The following is a 20,750-nucleotide window of genomic DNA, read 5'->3' as shown; positions in this document are numbered from 1 at the left end:
CCTGCAGAGTGTTCTGGGACTGGAGCCTAGCAGAATCGTTACCAAAGAAGCCAGAGAGATTTCATCCAGCAACTGATGGGAGCAGATGCAGAGTTCCACAGCCAAACATTAGACGGCGCTTGGGGAGTCCTGTGAAGGAGGGAGTGGAAGGATGCGAGGAACTAGAAGCATCAGGGATACACCAGGAGAACTAAGCCCACAGATTCAACTGAATGGGACACATGGGAATTCAGCAGATATCAAGGAGCTTGTGGGGGTTTGACCTAGGTCCTCCGAATATGTTATGGTTGGGTAGCTTGGTGGTGTTGTAGAAATCCTGTAGAAGCAGAGGTTGTCTCTGACTCTTCTGCTTACTTGTGGTACCCTTTTCCTCCTACTGGGCTATCTTGTTCAGCCTGGATGTGATGGTCTGTGCCTGGCCTTATTGTACCATGCTATGCAGTTTGGTTGATGTCCTTGGGAGGCCTGCTCTGGGGAAGAACAGAGGTAGAAAGAGAGACCAGGGTGGGGTAGAGGGAAGGAGGGGGAAGGGAACTGTGGTCAGTCTGTAATATATGAGATAATAAAAAAATAAGAAAATAATATTCTAAGAAATCACAAATTGACTCTAGATAATCACATCTTAAATGCTCCCCTTATTTGGCTAAGAAGGTTTTTTGGGGGGGGTGGGGCATTGGGTGGGGCTTTTCTGATTGTTATATTGGACAAACCTATAAAACAAATATCATCCTAACAACATGAGACAAGTAAAACCAAGAACACTACAGTTAGACAGTGATGTCTTCAAAAAGCCATCTGGAGACAAAACAGGAGATTGTCAGAACCAAAATGTAAAGGACAGGACAGTATATAATCCATAATTCCAAAGGATAATGAGTTCAAGGTCAATATGGACCTCTGTGGGGCATTCACTAGAGAAGACTGCTCAGACACGGGTTTGAACGGATAGAAAGTCTCTACTGGCCGGCTAGTGACTGCACTGGGTATTTGGCGTCTTAGTGTAGCCTTGAGGCTTTTTCAAGGTGAAAAATCACATCCCAGCTTGACACACTTCAGTTAACGAGAACAGTTATCTGGAAGCAGAACCACAGGGGACAAAAAGCAACGTAAGTCCATTTAGAGACTCTCCCAGAACTATGGACTTGGATGGATTAGGTCTTTATTTTAGCTTTGGCAGGTGGTGCTGTCTATGTTCTGAATTTTACAGCCTGAACGGTCCTTTCATCATGGAATCAGTTGTGCTAAGGTCTGGGGCCCCGTTACAGGAGTATATAAAAAGAACAAGAAAAAAATGTGGCCACTTACACCAGCACTTTGGTAAGCAGCTAAAATTTTTTATTTTAAAAAGTTATTTCTTATCCACATTTACCTGACACCAGTGACTACAACTGTAAATTTCTCAGTAGAGAGAATGGACAGAAAGGGAGGGTGACAGTGTATTTGTCATATTTTTGATGCCAGATAAAACACAATGACAAGGGAACATATATAAGGTAGCCTTTATTTAGGGCTGTGGTTCCAGGGGGAAGAAAGTCCATCGTGGGGTGGTTTGGCACAGGAGCAAGCAGTAGAAAGTGGCGCTTGAGAGGGAAGGTGAGAGCATCAGCTTCTAGCATGAAGTAGAGAGAACGAGTTGGATGTAGCATGAGGCTTTTAATCTTAAAGTCCTCTCCAGGCGACATATTTCCTCCAGCAAAGCTATGCCTCCTAAACCTCTCCTAAACGTACTGAAGTATCACTAATAAGGAATGAGGTGTTCTAATATCGAAGCCTATGGAGGGGTTCGATACCACTACAAATCATAACAAGACTTGTAAAAGAATGGATTTGAGAGAATTACAATTTCCCCTTGACAGAAACAATAACTTACAGATATGGGCTGGGGAAGACTTTTCTCCAAGAAAACGACTCAGAGCTCTGATAAAGCATGGAGTGGTGTCCCATGCTTTCCATGTTCTTCAGCCTTCCAGACCGTCAGATGATTCTTGGGAGTAGGGGGTAAGAAAGCATGGAACCAGTGACACAGGGCGTAGGGGATATGAAGACGCAGAATTAATGACACAGGTTCCCAGAGGCAGGCGAGAAGCAGAAGCAGAAGCAGACTCGTTTATTGTAATAGTGAGGAATGCCTTTATATCCTCTGCCCAGGTCCCCTCGGTCCTAACTGCTTGGTCAGCACAGTTGGTATCAGCCAATTGGCTGCCCAGTCTGTCTTACACCCTCCTTCTCTTTCAGAAACCTTTCGAAGCAAAAACATGCTTCACATAAACACACAGCACAAAATGGTATAAGTATGTGTAGGGTCATTTGAAACGTTAGAGATTCTGTCCTAATTTCAAGCCAAATTTCATTTAACGATTATTTATTATTCATTCAATTTACATCCCAATATCACCCCCCACTCACCTCCCAGTGCTCCCTCACACAGACCCTCCAATTCCTCACCCTGATTGTCCTTTGAGAAGGGGAGCCCTACTTTAGGTTCCCCCCCTACAACCTCTACCACTCTATCCTGCTATACCACCCTCATCACCACCACCACCACCCTACCTACCTAGATCTCTAGATGTAGGACTAGGCACATCCTCTCCCACTTAGGCCAGACAAGACAGTCCATTTAGTTCAAGCAGGCAGGCAGGCAGGCAGGCAGGCAGGCAGGGAATAGATACAGGCAACAGCTCCTGTTGTTGGGGATCAAACTGCTCATCTGCTACATGTGTGCAGGGGGCCTAGGTCAAACCAGTGCTTGCTCTAGGTTGGTGATTCAGTCTCTGGGAGCCCCAAAAGTTCAGGTTAGTTGACCCTGTTAGTCCTCTTGTGGAGTCCCTATCCACTTCAGGTCCCTCAATCATTCCCACCAACTCTTCCATAAGACTTCCCGAGTTCCATTTAATTTTGGCTGTGGATTTTTGCATCTCTTTTCATTGGCTGCTGAGTGGAGCATCTCACAGGACGGTTGTTTTAGGTTCCTATCTGCAAGGATAACAGAGTATTATTAATAGTGTCAGGGATAGGTACTTGCCCATGGGATGGGTCTCAGTTTGGGGAAGTCATTGGTTGGCCATTCCCTTCATGTCTGCTTTATCTTTGTCTGCATGTCTTGTGGCAGGACACATTCTGGGTACAAGGTTTTATGGATGAGTTGCTGTCCTTATCCCCCAGTGGGAGTCCTGACTGGCTACAGGAAGTAGCCACTATGGGATTATATCCCCCACTACTAGAAATCTCAGGTAGAGTTGTCCCATAGACCCACTGGGGCCTCCTCCTATTCCAGGTTTCTGACACCTCACAGAGATTGCCTGCCATGGATTTCCCTTCTTTTTCCCCTGCTCTCCCTACATCTGATTCCCCCTTCCCTGCAGGTTCCCCTCCCTATCCCTTCACCTTTCCAGTTCTCTTCTTCCACCCACCTCTGATATTTATTTTGTTTCCTGTTCTGAGAAAGATTCAAGCATCCCTCCTTATGTTCTTCTTGTTGTTAGGATTCTTTGGGTGCCTTGATTATAATGTGGTTATTCTGTATTTAATGGTTAATATTAACTTATAAGTGTGTACATACCATGCGTGTCCTTTTGAGCCTGGGTTATCTCACTCAAGATGGTATTTTCTAGTTCCATCTATTTGCCTACAAATTCATGATGCCATTGTTTTTAATGGCTGAGTAGTATTCCGTTGTGTAAATTAAACACATTTTCATCAGTTGAGGGATATCTAGGTTGTTTCCAGCTTCTGGCTATTATAAATAAGATTGTTTTAAGCATAGTTGGAGCAGGTGAGGCATCTTTTGGGTAACTGCCTCAGAATGGAATAGCTGGGTCTTGAGATATTCTGAGAAACTATTCAACTCATTTCCAGAGTGATTGTATAGATTTGCACTCCTGTCAGTAGTGGAAGAGTATTCCCCTTGATCCACAACCTTGTTGACATGTGCTGTCCCTTGAGTTTTTGATCTGAGCTCTTCTGATGAGTGTAAGGTGGAATCTCAGAGTTTTCTTGATTTGTATTTTCCTGATGACTAAAGATGTTGAAAATTTTGTTAAGTGCTTTTTCACCATTTGAGATTCCTCTATTGAGAATTCTATTTAGCTCTGAATCCCATTTTTAATTGTGTTATTTGGTTTATTGGTGTCTAACTTCTTGAGTCCTTTGTATATTTTAGATATTAGCCCTTAGTCAGATGTAGGGTTGGTGAAGATCTTTTCCCAGTCTGTAGGATGTTGTTTTGTCTTAATGGTGGTGTCCTTTGACCTTGTTCACACTCTTTCTTTAAGTGTACAATGCTACAGAAACTTTCTATGCCTCAAATTTTTATCTGTTAGTTTACACAAGACAATTTACACATCATTTCAGATCTTTATAGATGGATTTACCCTTTTCTCCCACATTAACAGATGTGATCATTAGCTTTTTAAAATTAATTTTATTATTTATTTTATGTATATGAGTTCACTGTAGCTGTCTTCAGACACACTAGAAGAGAGCATCAGATGTCATTACAGATAGCTGTGAGCCATCATGTGGTTGCTGGGAATTGAATTCAAGACCTCTGGAAGAGCAGTCAGTGCTCTTAACTTCTGAGCCATCTCTCCAGCCCTAGTTAGCTTTTCTTAAAGGAGCTTCATCATTGGGAATATTTCTTTAAAAACTCTAAAAGGTTACCATGCCAGGAATTTCTATAATGCTGTTGGCTGCACAGATTGTGTGGGGTTTGCAAACCTCCCCCCCCCCCACACGAAGTGGAATTTTCTTTGAAAACTAGAAGGATTTCTCAAAAGGTCACAGCCCACATCCCTGTCTTCCATGTGACAAAAAGAAACATGAGTAATCATCCTCAGAGAAGAAGCTGCCATTGCCAACTTTAAAAGACTAGCCTAGGAAGGGAAGCTGATTCCAGAAGATGCACAGCTGACATGTGTGGTCACAATACATAGCACTTGCCAGGCAAGTTGGAAAGGTCAGAGGCAGAAAGGCAGTTCTTGAGGTTGACACTGAAAATTGCAAGTCTTTCTCATTCACTCTGCTTTCAGCCACATGGCCTCCTTTAAGTCTGTTGTAAGGGATGGTATCTCCTGAAGCTAAGTTAATGTATAGTCTTCCGAGGGGCGGCAGGGAGGGGAGCTCTATCATGCCATTTTCTCCAAGAGCAAGTGGAAAATCCTGGAAGAACCACAGAAGGTGATTTACAAGTATATAACGTAGATCTAGAAGACAATATACTGAAACGTGGACCTAAATATACACAGACAAGTAACTTAGGAACAAGACAGGAAAGCATTCAGTGTGTGACTTCAAAGTCAGAGTGTCCACAAAATTCCCATGCAGCCATGGGTCACAGGATGTGGACAGTCACGTTACATGTTGCAGCTCATCATTGTCATCCTCTCCATGTAGGTCTATAATTAAAATCCTTCTCAAAACAAGTTGTTTCAAATTCATACGTCATTAGACTCCAAATGTGCTTTTCAGAGAAGAATAGAACAGCTTAACTTTTGACATATCATTAGGAATCATAGCAGATCACTGTAAGCCTGTTCTACATGCTCCAAGACTCTCATCCACAACACAGTTGCATACATTACCCTAATTCATAGAAGAATATGTAAGGAAAAATTAAATTTTAAGTACCAAGAAGTGACTTCAATTTGACTACCAATTATCTACCGATAGGAGGTACACAATGACTAAGGAATACAAAATCAGGAATAATTTTTAAATCCATTAAGTTTGGTACTTAATACTATTTTGGATTGTATTAGAAAACATAATAAAATACTTAAATCGTATTTTAATTCCTTTATCAGATAGTTAGAAAGAATGCTAATAAAGAGCAAACAAAAAGAAAAGCTTGCATGGATTGTATATATTAGTGAGACACCAAAAATGCACTGGTGTCACATAAGGAAAGAAATAAAGGCACTGCCCCTTGGAGCCATTTAGCAAAGAGTGAGTTCAGACTTGGATTCTTTAATTTATTTTCTCTGTCGTCTATTGTCTGTTTTTGCATGAGTATAAATCTGTGTCTACCTGAAGAAGAGTGTTTTGTGATCTGCCTGTCCATGTGTCTGTCCCTGTGTGTCTATTGCATCCTCTGTATATTCTATCTTTGTGTATATGACCCTATTGTATATCTCTGTGCCTTTCCCTAACAAAGGTATTTTCTCTTTCTTTATTGAATGGCACAACAAAAGGATGGAATGGGACACTTTACTGAACCCTTTGACAGAGCTTCAGCAGGAATTAAATTGCTGCCTCCAACTGACCCAACCTACCTAGATAACAAATGGTATTACAAATGCTATTTATCAGCCAATTTCCATGAATGGATGCTTTCAACCATCATGGTAGGTTTTTTGAAGTTGCTTTTAACCTCTATATTTGTTGCTTTCAGCAAATGATACACATTCATCATCTGGGTCAAGGGCAGGGAAAAGTACATAATTTAAGATTACAGCTATGGTTTAGCTTAGATTGTAAATTGATTACCCGGGAAATCCAAGGCAAGTAAAGTTGATTGTTACGTTGTTATTTGTTCGTGGTTTCCTCCCAGATCCTCCCCACCCCCTCCCCTCCTCACCCACCCACATTGTTCCCTTAAAAGCAGGTTAAGCAAACAGGTTGAGAAGGATGGCAGTCTAATGTCAGCAGTGGCCTCAAGGTGCATTATTAATTCAGGCTGTGAAGTCCAGCAAAAGTTTCAGGCTCATGTGGTGTGAGAATATTTTCATAATATTGCATTGCCACAGTTCTCTGCTTGGGAGAAAACTATACTCGAATATCCCTCATTGTATTATCCAAAAATGGGCGTGGAAAGGCTACTTTTGACAACTATAAAGATGTTGTATGCATGGGGGATATTTTAGAACTATTTTCGGAAGGTTAGCAAAGGCTGATGACAGGTGAGAGGAGTGCACATGTGAGAATGCGTGCTTGTGTGTGTATCGTTATACATATGCATAAGGAAAAAATAATAAAAATGCTTGTGACTTTTTACATGGATATCACAGGACACAGGGATGCTTTTTCTGTCTATGCTGTTCTTTTTATAGCTGTTCAGTATTTTCTTTGTGAGTGTGGTAAAGGCCAGCTTCAACACCACTGAATAAATTAAGGAGGGCTGAGTGTGGAGTGGTCAATTAGTCACTCAGCAGGCTTCTTCTTAGGAAGCAAAACTTAGTTCTCTGAGGCCAGGAAGAAAGGGGGAAATATCACACACACACACACACACACACACACACACACACACACACACACACACACTCCTTGTCCCCAAGAGACTTATCCCATCATAGTCCAAAACCTCATTCTGTGCCTTAAATCCAGGTGTAGAAGAAATTCAAGAGCAGTAAATGTGCATCCAAAAATCACCACCACCACCACTACCATCACAACCACCAAAACCAAAACAACAACAACAACAAAACAAAACTTAATTCTTTGAAGGCAAGATATGCACGAAATATAGTGCAAAGGCTGGGAGAAAAAGCCTTCAGCAGGCGCTCCCAGCCCAGAAGAGAAAGCTGGAAAGCATGATGAGCTCTGTTTGTTTGTTTGTTTTGCCTTGTTTTTGTTTTTTTTGTTTGTTTTGATGTGAGGCCAAGTTGGGCATAGTTTTACATGAGTTCTGGAGATGTGATGATGGGTCTGGAGGAGAGCAAGTGTTGGTGATGCTTCTTCGTGTCTTGCACAAGTTACCCATAGCAACAAGGTAGACAGGAAACTCATGCAGGCACTGTCAGATCCTCCCCTCAGTCACTCGATGCTGTGTCAGTCACTGGAACACCTAATGTGGATTCATAGTTTGGACAATCCAATGCATGACTAATGGACTCATTGCTTTGGGGTCAGAATCAGGATTCTATATTTGGTGAGGGGCGTGTGGTATAATGATTGGATATGAAGACAGGAAGTAAAGACTGGGATGACATAATCCCCTTCAAGAGTGTGTAGAAACCCTCTCGCCAGGAATCTCTTAAAGGCCACCATCTCCATATAATTCCAAGATGAAGATGAAGATCTTTACATGGAGAGAGAGAGAGAGAGAGAGAAAGAGAGAGAGAGAGAGGGAAGGAAGGAAGGAGGGAGGGAGGAAGAGAGAGATCCCCTGAATCTAATGCCTTCTTTTTGTTTCTTCTTTGAGCATGACCACTAACAAACCACAGGCAACACTCTTGAATCACCATCAACCACCAAACAGCCCTGCCTGTTGTCACCATAGCATTTACATACCCTCTGAAAAGTTTCCAGGATTCCCAAACATTACACAACCCCAGAAACTCTCTGTAGCTAGCAAACCCACATTTTTGCTAGAGCACAAAGCAAATCATGGTCAGCTGCTGTGGACGGTCCAAAACAGCCCAACATCCCCACAACTGGATTAAAATGAAAGCACATTCTTATGTAATGTTTCTGTGTTTCTTTTTTTAATCAAAATTCCAGAATTGTCATTACACTTCCCTGTAAATAAAAGTTCTAATAGGCAATTGTCCTGTGATTGAAGCACAGAGGTAGGAAACCTCTAATCTGATCAACGTTGTCACCTTCACTGCTTTCACTAAGCCAGTTTCCAATCAGTTACTTCCATTACACTGTATCTGCTGCCTTGGAGAAAGAAGCAATCCACCCTTACAAAATGGACTCCAGATATTACTTTATTTTCCTGTGTGCTTTGATGCTACCAAGGTCACTATCTGAAGATTTTCACAGAGTCCCTTTATCAATACTTTATCAAAACTGAAAGCATCTTGAAATATGGGATGACCACATTCTTGCAACCTAAGACTAAAAGACACAATTTCTAGTGAAGATGTATTCACTTAGTGCATTCACACTGAGTTGTCTTCTGCACCATCTTCCCCTCTTACCTTTATTGTCCGTGGCACTGATGGGGCTTTTCCCTAAGTAGAAATCCCAGTCCAAAACTTACTTATAGTCTTCAAGATACAGCCCCAGCTCCTCGGTGCATTATTCAGGGCATTTTATAATCTGCCACTCTATTTATTCTCCAGTCATGACACTGGTGCATGCTAGAATTTCTAGGCAAAGCCATGGTGAACCTGCCCTACTTTACAAAGCATGGACCTCTCAGATCTGTCATTTGCATTTGCCATTCCTTATGAAATATCCTTGCCTTCACTAGCTTTCCAGAACTTTCTCTAATTTCCTTAACATCTGCATCAGCAACTGTAAAAGAAGTCAGTGCAAATTTAGAAGTTTAAAAGGGAATATGTCTACAACTCCCATGTATACAGAATAGAAATCCTTCCCTGGCTCAGCTGCAGCCTCCTCCTCTAAGGCTTTTCATAGGCTGCTACCAATGTATTGGTTGGGACTGACTGCATCTGCATCCTTATCTCTAAGCTCAGCTAGAGAAAACTGTTTCCAGGATCTGGTGGTGGCTGTTGGCAGACTTCAGTACCTTTCCTGTTAATATATGAGGTCCTAGGGTTATTTCTCTTTTTTTATGTCAACCTGAAGCCACCCTCAACTTCCAGTCACTTAGGCCTCTCCATGGGGTGATTCCACAAAACACTAACTTGATTTAAAAGTACAGCAAGGGAGAGAGTTTGCAAAACTCAAGTCATATTCTAATGCAGACACAGGAATGCCCTCCATCATTTTTATCATATTTTATTGATAACAAACATACCACAGGTCCCCAAGGCACTCAAAAGCTACAAAATCAAAAATGTGGAGTTATAGTGGCCCTCTTAGAGTCTACCAGTCACAGGACCTAATTTTATTATCTCTGGGATCTTAAGCTCCCTCTGTCGTGTGCTTACATAGTATTTTATGTCTCAGATCTGGTCGAGTTAGATACTGTTGTGGCACAAGCAACAAAAATTCCCAAAGGAGGGCATTGTTCTGCCAACTGGACCCTTTACGTTGGCATCTCAGGCCTGCCACAGCATTCCATGCCCACAAAATGGGTACGCCATATTACCAATCCTCTCACAGGCATGGGTTTCTTTCCAAGAACAAGTAAATGTACGAGGTCGACACTAGTGGATTTCTATGAATGTGTTCTTCTAGGTGCTCTTTTTTGCAGTACTGTGTTGGATTCTAATATCTCTTATGTTTCCAGGCCTTATTGCATCCCAATCTCTTCCAACCACACCACAACACTAAGTGGGAGAAAAAAAAGGCTGGAGGAGAAAAGAGGTGTAGACTTCTTGAGAATCTTGCTGATTAGGGGAATCAAGTTCTGTGGGGTAAGTCTAATCTCTGTCATCAGGATATCTCCAATCAGCAATCCAGCAAAACAACAAAACAGCAATCCAGCAATAGCAAACCCAGCAACAGGAACAAGGAACATCAGAGAGCAGAAACATCAGGGGCAGCAGCAGCTACCACAGGCCCTCTCGTGGTTCTCACATTTATGCCTTCTCAAGAGTTCCCAGAATTCCAAACACAAACTATCTGCAGCTGTCAAAATTCATGCCCCTCCTAGAGCATGAGACAGTCCTAGTGAGTGGCTGTGGGCAATCTGAAGCAGCTCCATATCCCACATTTAGGATTAAAACAAAAACATATTCACATAACATAACTGGGTTTGCAAAGAAACCAAAGTTCTCACTACATAGTCTCTTCCCAGTTTTCTTCTTCTCATAAAGTCTTTATAGACATGCCAATCCAATGAAACAGTTACTTTGTCTACAACTGAAATGTAGTTTTGGGTTCTTTTATGCCAGTGTTAGCCAAAGGTAATGTACATGCTAAAACAATTTCAACCATTATTTCACTGAAGAAAAACCTGAAGAAAACTATGTGTTTGAATTCACATGCATAACACTTAAAGTCCTCAAAAGCTCCTTATGAAATATACATTATTGACTCCACTTTACAAAGCACTTAGTTTCAGTAATCTTTTGTTACATTTTGATCTGTGTGATTGAGTCAGTAGAGATTCTAAGCAATTTACGAGTCAGGATTCTCTATCCAGAGACAATGGCCCCGATGGGATGGAGCTGGAAGGCATCATAGAGAGTAACTGGAATGAGACTGTGATTAGCTTCAATGACATTAATCTCTCAGAATCCCTCCTCCACGGCATTTATGTCTATGGTTCTGAGAAGCCCTCTGCCATCCAGAGTGTGCTAGTCTTCCTTGTATCAAGGGTTATGATGTGATTGCTCAAGCCCAGTCAGGGACTGGGGAAACAGCTACATTTGCCATATCAATTCTGCAGCAGGTTGAATTAGATCTAAAGGCCACTCAGGCTTTGGTTCTGGCCCCCACTTGTGAAGTGGCTCAGCAGACACAAAAGGTGGTTATGGCATTAGGTGACTGCATGGGTGCTTCTTTTCATGTCTGCATTGGAGACACCAATGTGCGTGCTGAGGTGCAGAAACTGCAAATGGAAGCTCCTCATATCATCGCGGGCATCCCTTGCCCAGTGTTTGATATGCTTAACTGGAGATATCTGTCCCCCAAATATTTCAAGATGTTCATACTGGATGAAGCAGATGAAATGTTAAATTGTGGGTTCAAGGATCAGATCTATGATATATTCCAAAAGCTCAACAGTAACACACAGGTAGTTTTGTTGTCTGTTACAATGCCTTCTGATGTCCTTGAGGTGACCAAGAAGTTCATGAAAGACCCTATTCGGATTCTTGACAAGAAGGAAGAGTTGACCCTAGAGGGTATCCGCCAATTCTACATCAATGTGAAATGAGAGGACTGCAAACTTGACACATTGTGTGATCTGTATAAAACACTGACCATCACCTGAGCAGTAATATTTATCAATACCAGAAGGAAGGTGGACTAGCTCACTGAGAAGCTGCATGCCCAGGATTTCACTGTTTCCACCATGCATGGAGATATGGACCAAAAGAAACGAGATGTGATCATGAGGGAGTTCCAGTCTGGCTCGAGCAGAGTATTAATTACCACTGACATTTGGCCAGAAGCATTAATGTGCAGTAGGTCTCCTTAGTCCTCAATTATGACCTTCCCACCAACATGGAAAACTACATCCACAGAATCAGTAGAGGTGGTCAGTTTGGCCATAAGGGTGTGGCTATTAACATGGTGATAGAGAAAGACGAGGACTCTTCGAGATAATGAAACTTTCTACAACACCTCTATTGAAGAGATGCCCCTCAAAGTTGCTGACCTCATTTGAGGGGCTGTCCTGCTATTGGCCCTAGTCCAGGGTTCAGTTCTGGGGGAGGCTAAGGAACAGCTGGACGTGGGAGGAAAGGGGTCCAAGGGATAGACATCTTGTTTTTTTTTTTTGTTTGTTTGTTTGTTTGTTTTCTCTCTCTCTCTCTCTCTCTTTGAATAAATGTCACTTTTGAGGCAAAAAGAAGAAACCATGATCATTTTAGATACTTTTTTTATTGGGGTACACTCTGCCCCAGGCACTGTCTCCTCCCCAAACACTAATGCATTTTCCTAACCTAGTCACATCATTCCTAAAGGCTTTCCTATCCCAACCAAATCTCTAAGCATGAGTCAAGGGACTAAAACATGGCTGGCCTCATTTGCTAGACCAAATCTACAGGCAGAACCCCTGAATGAGTTTGTCCAGGGAATTGTCCCCAGGTGAGGGGAGCAGGGGAGAGAAAATGGCAGCCATTTTTACATTGTTTTGTATAGTATTAATTGATTCAGGAAACAAACACAAAATTCTGAATAAAATTACTTGGAAACTACCAAAAAAAAAAAAGAAGAAAAAAAAGAAAAAGAGATTGAGTCAGTAATCAAACCTTACATTTGATCTGGCTGCTGCCCCCCATTCTACACTCTCTGAACAAATGCCCATCGGCTCTGATTCCATACAGAATGTATGGAATTTCTAGCTAGACATACAGCATCAGATTTAGTTTTGATACTGAGCTTGAATGCACTGTTGCCAGTTCAGTTTATGGTTGGAATTCTAGAATTAGTTATTTCTTAATTAATGGCAGTTTAAACTCCCATATGGACTTAGGGTGTTTTCTTTAATGCTATCTTTCTTTTCGGGAATGGATAAGTAAAAATCAAAACAATGAGCAGACACAATCTGACTCTGACTCCTTTGCTCAGAGACCCCTTCTTCATGAAGGGTACCCATAACTGGTTCAACAGCATCAGGTGATAGTCATGTTATGTGCATTCAATTATTTAACTATTCAAATGAGGACATAGCCAGAGATTTTTCATGCTCCAGTACTATGGCATGTACTGGCATTTCCAGGGTCTGTTCTCAATGGTCTCATCATCTTCCCAGGAAGTCTATGATCCCAAGTTCTTTGAACAAGAAAGGGTTTCTTCTTGTATCTAGCCTGTGTGTAGATACCGCTTTTATTCTGTATCTTAATCTACTTTCTGGTAGCAAAATACCGAGAATAGGCAATTTATAAGGAAGAGTTCTGTAGGCTGGGAAGCCCAAGGGTGTAACTTTAGCATCTGTTCCTCTTCCAGTGAGGGTTTTTCTGATGCATCGTAACAATGGTGGAGGGCATTGCTCAGTCAGACAGAGCACACAGGTAGCTTTGATTTGCCTTCCTCTTCTTCCTTATATAAAGCTGTTGATTCCATCATTGGAACTTGAACCTTATGACCTTAACCAATCATAATTCTTCTAAAGATCCCATCTTTAAATATGATGAAGCATTTAAAATCCCATTTAGTATGTAAACTTGAAGATTGAGTTTGTAGTACATGAACTGATGGAAGTTCTGGGAGTACATAGAACCCCAGCACTCAGCAAAAGGATGAATGGGAGGCAGCAGCACAGCATGCATGTGAAGGTCGGAGGACAACGTTATAGAGTCAGCTCTCTCCTCAGACCTTTACATTGGTTCCTGGACTTGAACTCCGGTCCCCAGGCATTAAGACAAACACTTTTATCTACTGAACCATCTCAGCAAGATCTAATCTGGTTTTTCTTAATGAGTACTGTGAAAAGTCAATAGATATTTTTAATGAAATAAATTATATCAATGAATGGTAGTTCACATTGGGGAAGGTATTTGAAGGAAAGGAAATATAAGAAAGAATATGAAATCTGTTTGGAAAATAAACTACCATACACAACCAGAGACTGTAAACAAAGACACTGGAGCCTCAGGATATAGTCTCTGCCTTTCCTGACTGTCTGTGTATCTTAGTTTTTTTTTTATTTTTATTTTTTTTGGTAGGGGACTTTTATTAACATGAATGATAGTTGATTCTTTGTATAGTTCTTTTTGTTTCTATTTGGTTGATTTTGGCTCTGAGTTTGATGATTTCCTGCCTTCTACTCCTCTTGGGTGTATTTGCTCCTTTTTGTTCTAGAGCTTTCACGTGCACTGTCAAGCTGTTAGTGTAAGCTCTCTCCATTTTCATTTTGGAGGTACTCAGAACTATGAGTTTTCCTCTTAGTACTGCTTTCATTGTGTCCCATAAGATTTGGTATGATATGTCTTCATTTTCACTATATTCTAAAAAGTCTTTAATTTCTTTCTTTCTTTCTTCCTTAACCAAGCTATCATTGAGAAGAGCATTGTTCAAAGTCCATGTGCATGTGTGTTTTCAATTGTCTTTTGTTGGAACTTAAGACCAGCCTTAGTCCATGGTGATATGATAAGGTACATTGAATAATTTAAATATTTCTGTATCTGTTGAAGCCCTTTTTGTGACCAATTATATGGTCAATTTTGGAGAAGATACCATGAGGTGCTGAGAAGAAGGTATATTCTTTTGCTTTAGGATGGAATGTTCTATAAATAGCTGTTAGATTCATTTGGTCCATAAATTCAGTTAGTTTTACTTTGTCTCTGTTTAGTTTCTGTTTCCATGATTTGTCCATTGTTGAGAGTGGGGTGTTGAAGTCTCCCACTATTATTGTATGGGGTGCAATGTGTGCTTCGAGCTTTAGTAAAGCTTATTTTATGAATGTAGGTGCCTTTGTGTTCAGAGCATAGATGTTCAGAATTGATAGTTCATCTTGGTAAACTTTTCCTTTGACCAGAATAAAGTGTCCCTCCTTATCTTTTATGAAAACTTTTGGTTGAAAGTAAATTTTATCTGATATAAGAATAGCAACTCCAGCTTGTTTCTTGGGACCATTTGCTTGGAAAATTGTTTTCCAATCTTTTACTCTGAAGCAGGGACTGCCTTTGTCACTGAGGTGGGTTTCTTGGCAGCAGCAAAATGTTGGGTCCTGTTTATGAATCCAGTCTGTTAGTCTATGTCTTTTTATTGGGGAATTGAGACCATTGATGTTAAGAGATATTAAGGAAAAGTGATTGTTGCTTACTGTTATCTTCTTTATTAAAGGTGAAATTCTGTTTGTGTAGCTATCTTCTTTTGGGTTTGTTGAAAGATTACTTTATTGCTTTTTCTATGGTGTTGTTTCCCACCTTGACTTGGTGTTTTCCACCCATTATCCAAATCCAGTAGAGCTGGATTTGAGGCGAGATATTGTGTAAATTTGCTTTTGTCATGAAATTTTTTGATTTCTCTGTCTATGGCGATTGAGAGTTTTGCTGGGTATAGTAGTCTGGGCTGGCATTTGTGTTCTCTTAGGGTCTGTATGAGGTCTGCCCAGGATCTTCTAGCTTTCATAGTTTCTAGTGAGAAGTCTGGTGTGATTCTGATAGGTCTGCCTTTATAAGTTACTTGACCTTTTCCTCTTTTAATATTCTTTGTTTAGTGAATTTGGTGTTTTGATTGTTATGTGACAAGAGGACTTTCTTGTCTGTTCCAGTCTGTTTGGAGTTCTGTAGGCTTCTTGTATGTTCATGGGCATCACTTTCTTTAGGTTGGGGAAGATTTCTTCTATAATTTCATTGAAGATATTTACCTTTAAGTTGTAATCTTCTGTATCTTCTATACCTATAATCCTTAGGTTTGGTCTTCTCATTGGGTCCTGGATTTCCTGGATGATTTGGGTTACAAGCTTTTTGCATTTTGCATTTTCTTTGACTGTTGAGTCAATGTTTTCTATGGAATCTTCAGCTTCTGAGATTCTTTCTTCTATCTCTTGTATTGTGTTTTTGATGCTTGCATCTATGACTCCTGAGTTCTCTCCAAGGTTTTCTATCTCCAGAGACACCTCACTTTGCTATTTCTTTACTGTTTCTACTTCCATCTTTAGATTCTGGATAGTTTTGTTCAGTTCCTTCACTTGTTTGTTTGTGTTTTCCTGAAATTCTTAAAGGGATTTTTGTGTTTCTACTTTAAGGGTTTGTACCTGTTGACCCATGTTCTCCTGTCTTTCTTTAAGCGATTTTCGTGTTTCCTCTTTGAGGGCTTCTGCCTGTTGACCCATGTTCTCCTATAATTCCCTATGGGATTTTTTGTTGCCTTTTTAAGGGCTTTTACGTGTTGATGCATGTTTTCCTGTATCTCTTTACAGGACTTTTGTGTTTCTTCTTTAAAGGCCTCTACCCATTGACCCATATTATCCTGCATTTCTTTATGGGATTTTTGTGTTTCCTCTTTAAGGGCTTCCACCTGTTGACCCATGTTCTCATGTATTTATTTAAGGGAGTTATTTATGTCCTTCTTGGAGTCCTCTATCAGCATCATGAGATGTGATTTTTAAATCCAGGTCTTGTTTTTCCTATGCGATGGAGTATCCAGGATTTGTTGTTGTGGGAGAACTGGGTTCTGATGGTGCCTTGTTGCCTTGGCTTCTGTTGGTCATGATCTTGTGGTTGCCTTTGGCTATCTAGTTATCTCTGGTGTTAGCTGGTCTTGCTGTCTCTAACTTCTCTCTCCTTCAGACCTGTGTTTCTGTACTCATGGAATTCCTTTTCTCTCCAATGCCCTGCATACAGCTGGTTCTCCTGGAAGTATCAGGAGATTGGGTCTTTCCTGTGGCAAACCTGTCCGAAGTCTACCACATTGGAATGAAAGGGGCAGGCAGTGGTGGAGGAGGAGGGAGGGGTAGAAGTGATGGAAGGGGAGTGGTAACCTGGAGGGAAAGCAGGTTTTAGTGGTTGCTGGGTAGTGAGTCCCTGTCAGTGGCTCTGGGCCTCCAGAGGTGGGGGTGGTACTTACCAAATGCCCTTCATGCTGCTGGTTCTCTAGAAAGTATCAGGAAATGGGGCCTCCCCTGTGTCAGAACTGGCAGAGGTCTACCACATAGGAATGATCAGGGCAGGTGGTGGAGGGGGAGGATGGAGGGGTAGAAGGGACATACTCTCTAACTTTTTAATATAGTACATAGAACAATAGGTCTTTACAAGTTGCTCCAATATGCCCAAACCTTGAACAAACTTATTTTACTGATTGTTGTCAGATAAAATTTTCTTCCAAAAAAAACTGGATGGGCTAACATTAGCTAATCAATGCCCTGATAAGGTGATATATCAGAGCTATGTGTCTTGATGATAATTACTTTTATAAAATTCTCCAGTTACACATGTATATATGGATTAGAAAATGTAACTTTTATTTATAACGAATGCAGTATTCTAGTCAACTTTTTTGTGTGTATTTTAAGAAAGAGTTTCTGTTTCTATCTATCCTGGAACTCAATCTGTAGACCAGGCTGGCCTTGAATTCAAGGCCTTGATCTTGCTACCTCTTCTGCCTTCTGAGTCCTGTAATTAAAGTCATTTACCACCATGCATAGACATGATCAACTTTTCATAGTTTCATACCTTCCAGTGTTCAAACATGCTCTGACCCTGTCATTCTGACAAGTGAAAGAATAAGCATTAACTTGTGTCACCTATGGTGCTTCTGTCAAATGTTCCTTTTAACTTAAAATTTCCATCACCTACACAAGGAAGCAAAAATATGCAAGTACAGGTAAAGAAACTGAAGCAACTGTAGTCTCATAACTAGATGTTGAGTTCAGATTTCAATTCATGTCAGGCTTAACCAACCTCCAACCACAGGCCTCACAAAAGAGTTTCCCACTGCTCTCCAAGGCAGGGCCAAAAACACTCATACCTACCTCTGCTTTATGCACACTCTGTTTTAAATGATTCTCTCAGGGCATGTTAGTTTGAACTGCATCAGTTCCCTGGTGGGGGTAGTAGGCCATTAGAAGGTTTTTGCTCTAGTTTTAAGCATACTAATATATATAATACATATTGAGTTTGGCATTCTCATAAATGTAGATGTTATCATCACAGACAGTTGCTGTGGAAGAGATACATTGTTATTTAAAAGTCACGAGAAGAAACATGAGTGCCCAGGGAGTGGCTGGACTGTGCATCGCTCTGCTTGCACTGCAGAAGGATGGATCAATAACGTTCTTTTAGTAGGCGCTTGACCTCATTCATCTGCAGAAAGCTCTCCTGTGGTCAGTGGGCTACCCTCACCTCCAAGCACCACAGTGAATTCTGGAGGCCACGCTCATCTGAGGAGAAACTTTCAGAATCTTCTCCCTGTGGAAGCACACAGGACATACTATGCCTTCAGTACCATGCCAGATAGTACCGGTTCAGTACTGTCTGCCTGTGAAGCTCTTTAGGAGTTCAATTCCTGGAGGTTTATAGCTGCAGGAGTGTAATATCAGGCTCCCATGATAGCTGTTCTTCCATATGAGTCACATTATCTGGACAATGTTCTGCACTTATCTGCTTTTATACTTTTATACTATACTTTTATACTTATCTACTTTAAGGAGTTTTGAACCCTCTGAAATCCACTTTGTCAGGAACCTTCCATTTGGCTATTCTACCTCCCCTTTCTAAACCAAAGACTGAGACAGGTACCACAGACCTTTCTTTAGCCTGGCCTTCTACCATGCAGGTAGAGAAGGTGAAGGAAATTAGCCAGCTACCAGGGTTCTCAGCTATTCTCCTATTACCCATGGCCTTTGCTATTTTTCCTGTTACCCAGTTGCCATGGAAACTCTGAGAAGCATCTGCGGTCACTCCAGTGTCTTTGTTACACCTGTTTTCTTTTTTCATTATTTTCTTTAAGTAACTGACTGGCCTTGACTTAATCTAGTCTCCAATTTTTTGTTGGCTTCTCCTTTATACATTCATATATGTTAAAGACCATCTTTGACATCAAGCACAAGGTGATGCCTGGTGTACAGTCCGTGATTGTTCTCTCAGAAGGTTTTTCTCTGAGGGAACAATGATTGATTCTCTAGGGGCAGTGAAATACTCCTAAGGCCAGTGACAAATTCTCTGAGGCCAGCAAAAAAAAATGTGGGAAAGAATCACACACACACACACACACACACACACACGCACACGCACACGCACACACACACACACACACAGAGAAAGAGAGAGAGAGAGAGAGAGAGAGAGAGAGAGAGAGAGAGAGAGAGAGAGAGAGAGAAATGAACCAAACTTTAACAAGCTCCAACTATTTTATATGTACACATATACATACATTTGGTGGAAGGAACAAACCTCCAATAACTTTACATTTTCTCCCACAGCTCATATAACCCAGCAAAATCTTCCCAGCAGTATAGAAATCACAAAGTGACTTCATTTTATTTTTCTTCTAGTGGATTATTATAAAAAACCAGTATGTTTCCCAATACCTTTACATGAGAAACATTTAATGTATTACAGGTGAAAAAAAAACCACTAAATTATTCCCAAGAACTCACATACATTTGTAACTAAGCACCTTGTTATAGATTAACAATAGATAAGCAAATAAGGCAATTTTATCAGACAGTTTATATTTACTGGCAGGCTGCAATTTGTAGTTACAAAGAAAAGATCCATTATTTTATTATTTATCTTAAAAAGTAGTCTTATAAAAAAGTCTTAAAAGTATCATAAATCTAAATTTTTATATAAAAAACAACCAGTCATTTTTACTTTAAATCTGCAGGGTACACATCTACTCATCAGCAATTCGTGTTCAATCCTATCAGGAAGCTGAAGGCAAAAAGAGTATAAGAAATTAATCATCACCTTGGTCACTCACCCAGCATTAGCAAGAGAGTCACTGTCAGCTAGTGGTGGTCGGGCAGCTATTCTTGTTCCTTGACCTTAAAAAAAAAAAAACAAACAAACCCATAGCTCAACTATTAAGAATGTGACTTTCTCAACTTCAAATTGTTTCCTAAGATTTTCTTTTTCTTTCTTTTTAATATCCCCAAAGCAGCATTTATTTACTCTTTTAAGCCTACAACATTTATTTTAGCAGTCTGGCATTTCATAACCACCCATCATGATTGACACAGGTTGACATGGTGCTGTTAGGGTGCATAAGACCATAACCAAAGAGTTACAAAAATAAATCCATGATTCTTAATCACAATCAAAAAAAAGTTGCACTTATCAAAAACTTCTGATGCATCACATTGAAAAGAAGTTGTGTGTACATTCTAATTTAAAGAAGCACAGTCAGGGCTGCTGAAAGCACATGAGAAAGTTTACAAAGCTGATGGCGAAGGAACAAGCTGTTGCTGTGTCGGTTTCTATTAGCTGAAGAAAGGGGTGAGAGGGTCAAATTCATATTTGCATGCACAAGATGTACTACTTAACACAACACTATCAGCTTGTTTTAAATAGCAGCTATAGCCCATGCTGGCTAATTCTCCTTTCTACATTCAGTTACCATCACCTGGATTTGCTATAGATCAACAGATATAATTAAATGCCTCATCCAGAACACATTTCTGTGGACAATTCAAAAAGACTCAAAGCAGCCATCAGTCCAGCAAATGCCCATGAGGGTTTGTCTGAAATTGCTTCCCCAGGGACAGAGGGCAGATCTGATTAGCTGTGCTGCCAATACAGATAGGTTTAGCTCTAGATATAGTGATTGTGGCAAGGAAGAATTGGTTATAATGGGGGTGGTGGGTGAAGGAGGGTCCATGGATCTGAATGGTCTTCAGT

At 40.7% G+C, this 20,750-nt stretch overlaps 1 pseudogene; it reads left to right on the top strand.

Moving 5' to 3' along the window:
• Positions 1-1,927: 1,927 nt before the first annotated feature.
• On the top strand, positions 1,928-12,127 carry LOC127679758 (eukaryotic initiation factor 4A-I-like; annotated as a pseudogene).
• The last annotated feature ends 8,623 nt before the right edge of the window (positions 12,128-20,750 follow it).

This window comes from Apodemus sylvaticus, chromosome 3 (assembly GCF_947179515.1).
Source record: "Apodemus sylvaticus chromosome 3, mApoSyl1.1, whole genome shotgun sequence".
Taxonomy (NCBI): Eukaryota; Metazoa; Chordata; class Mammalia; order Rodentia; family Muridae; genus Apodemus; species Apodemus sylvaticus.
This window is presented reverse-complemented; position numbering and strand designations above follow the sequence as displayed.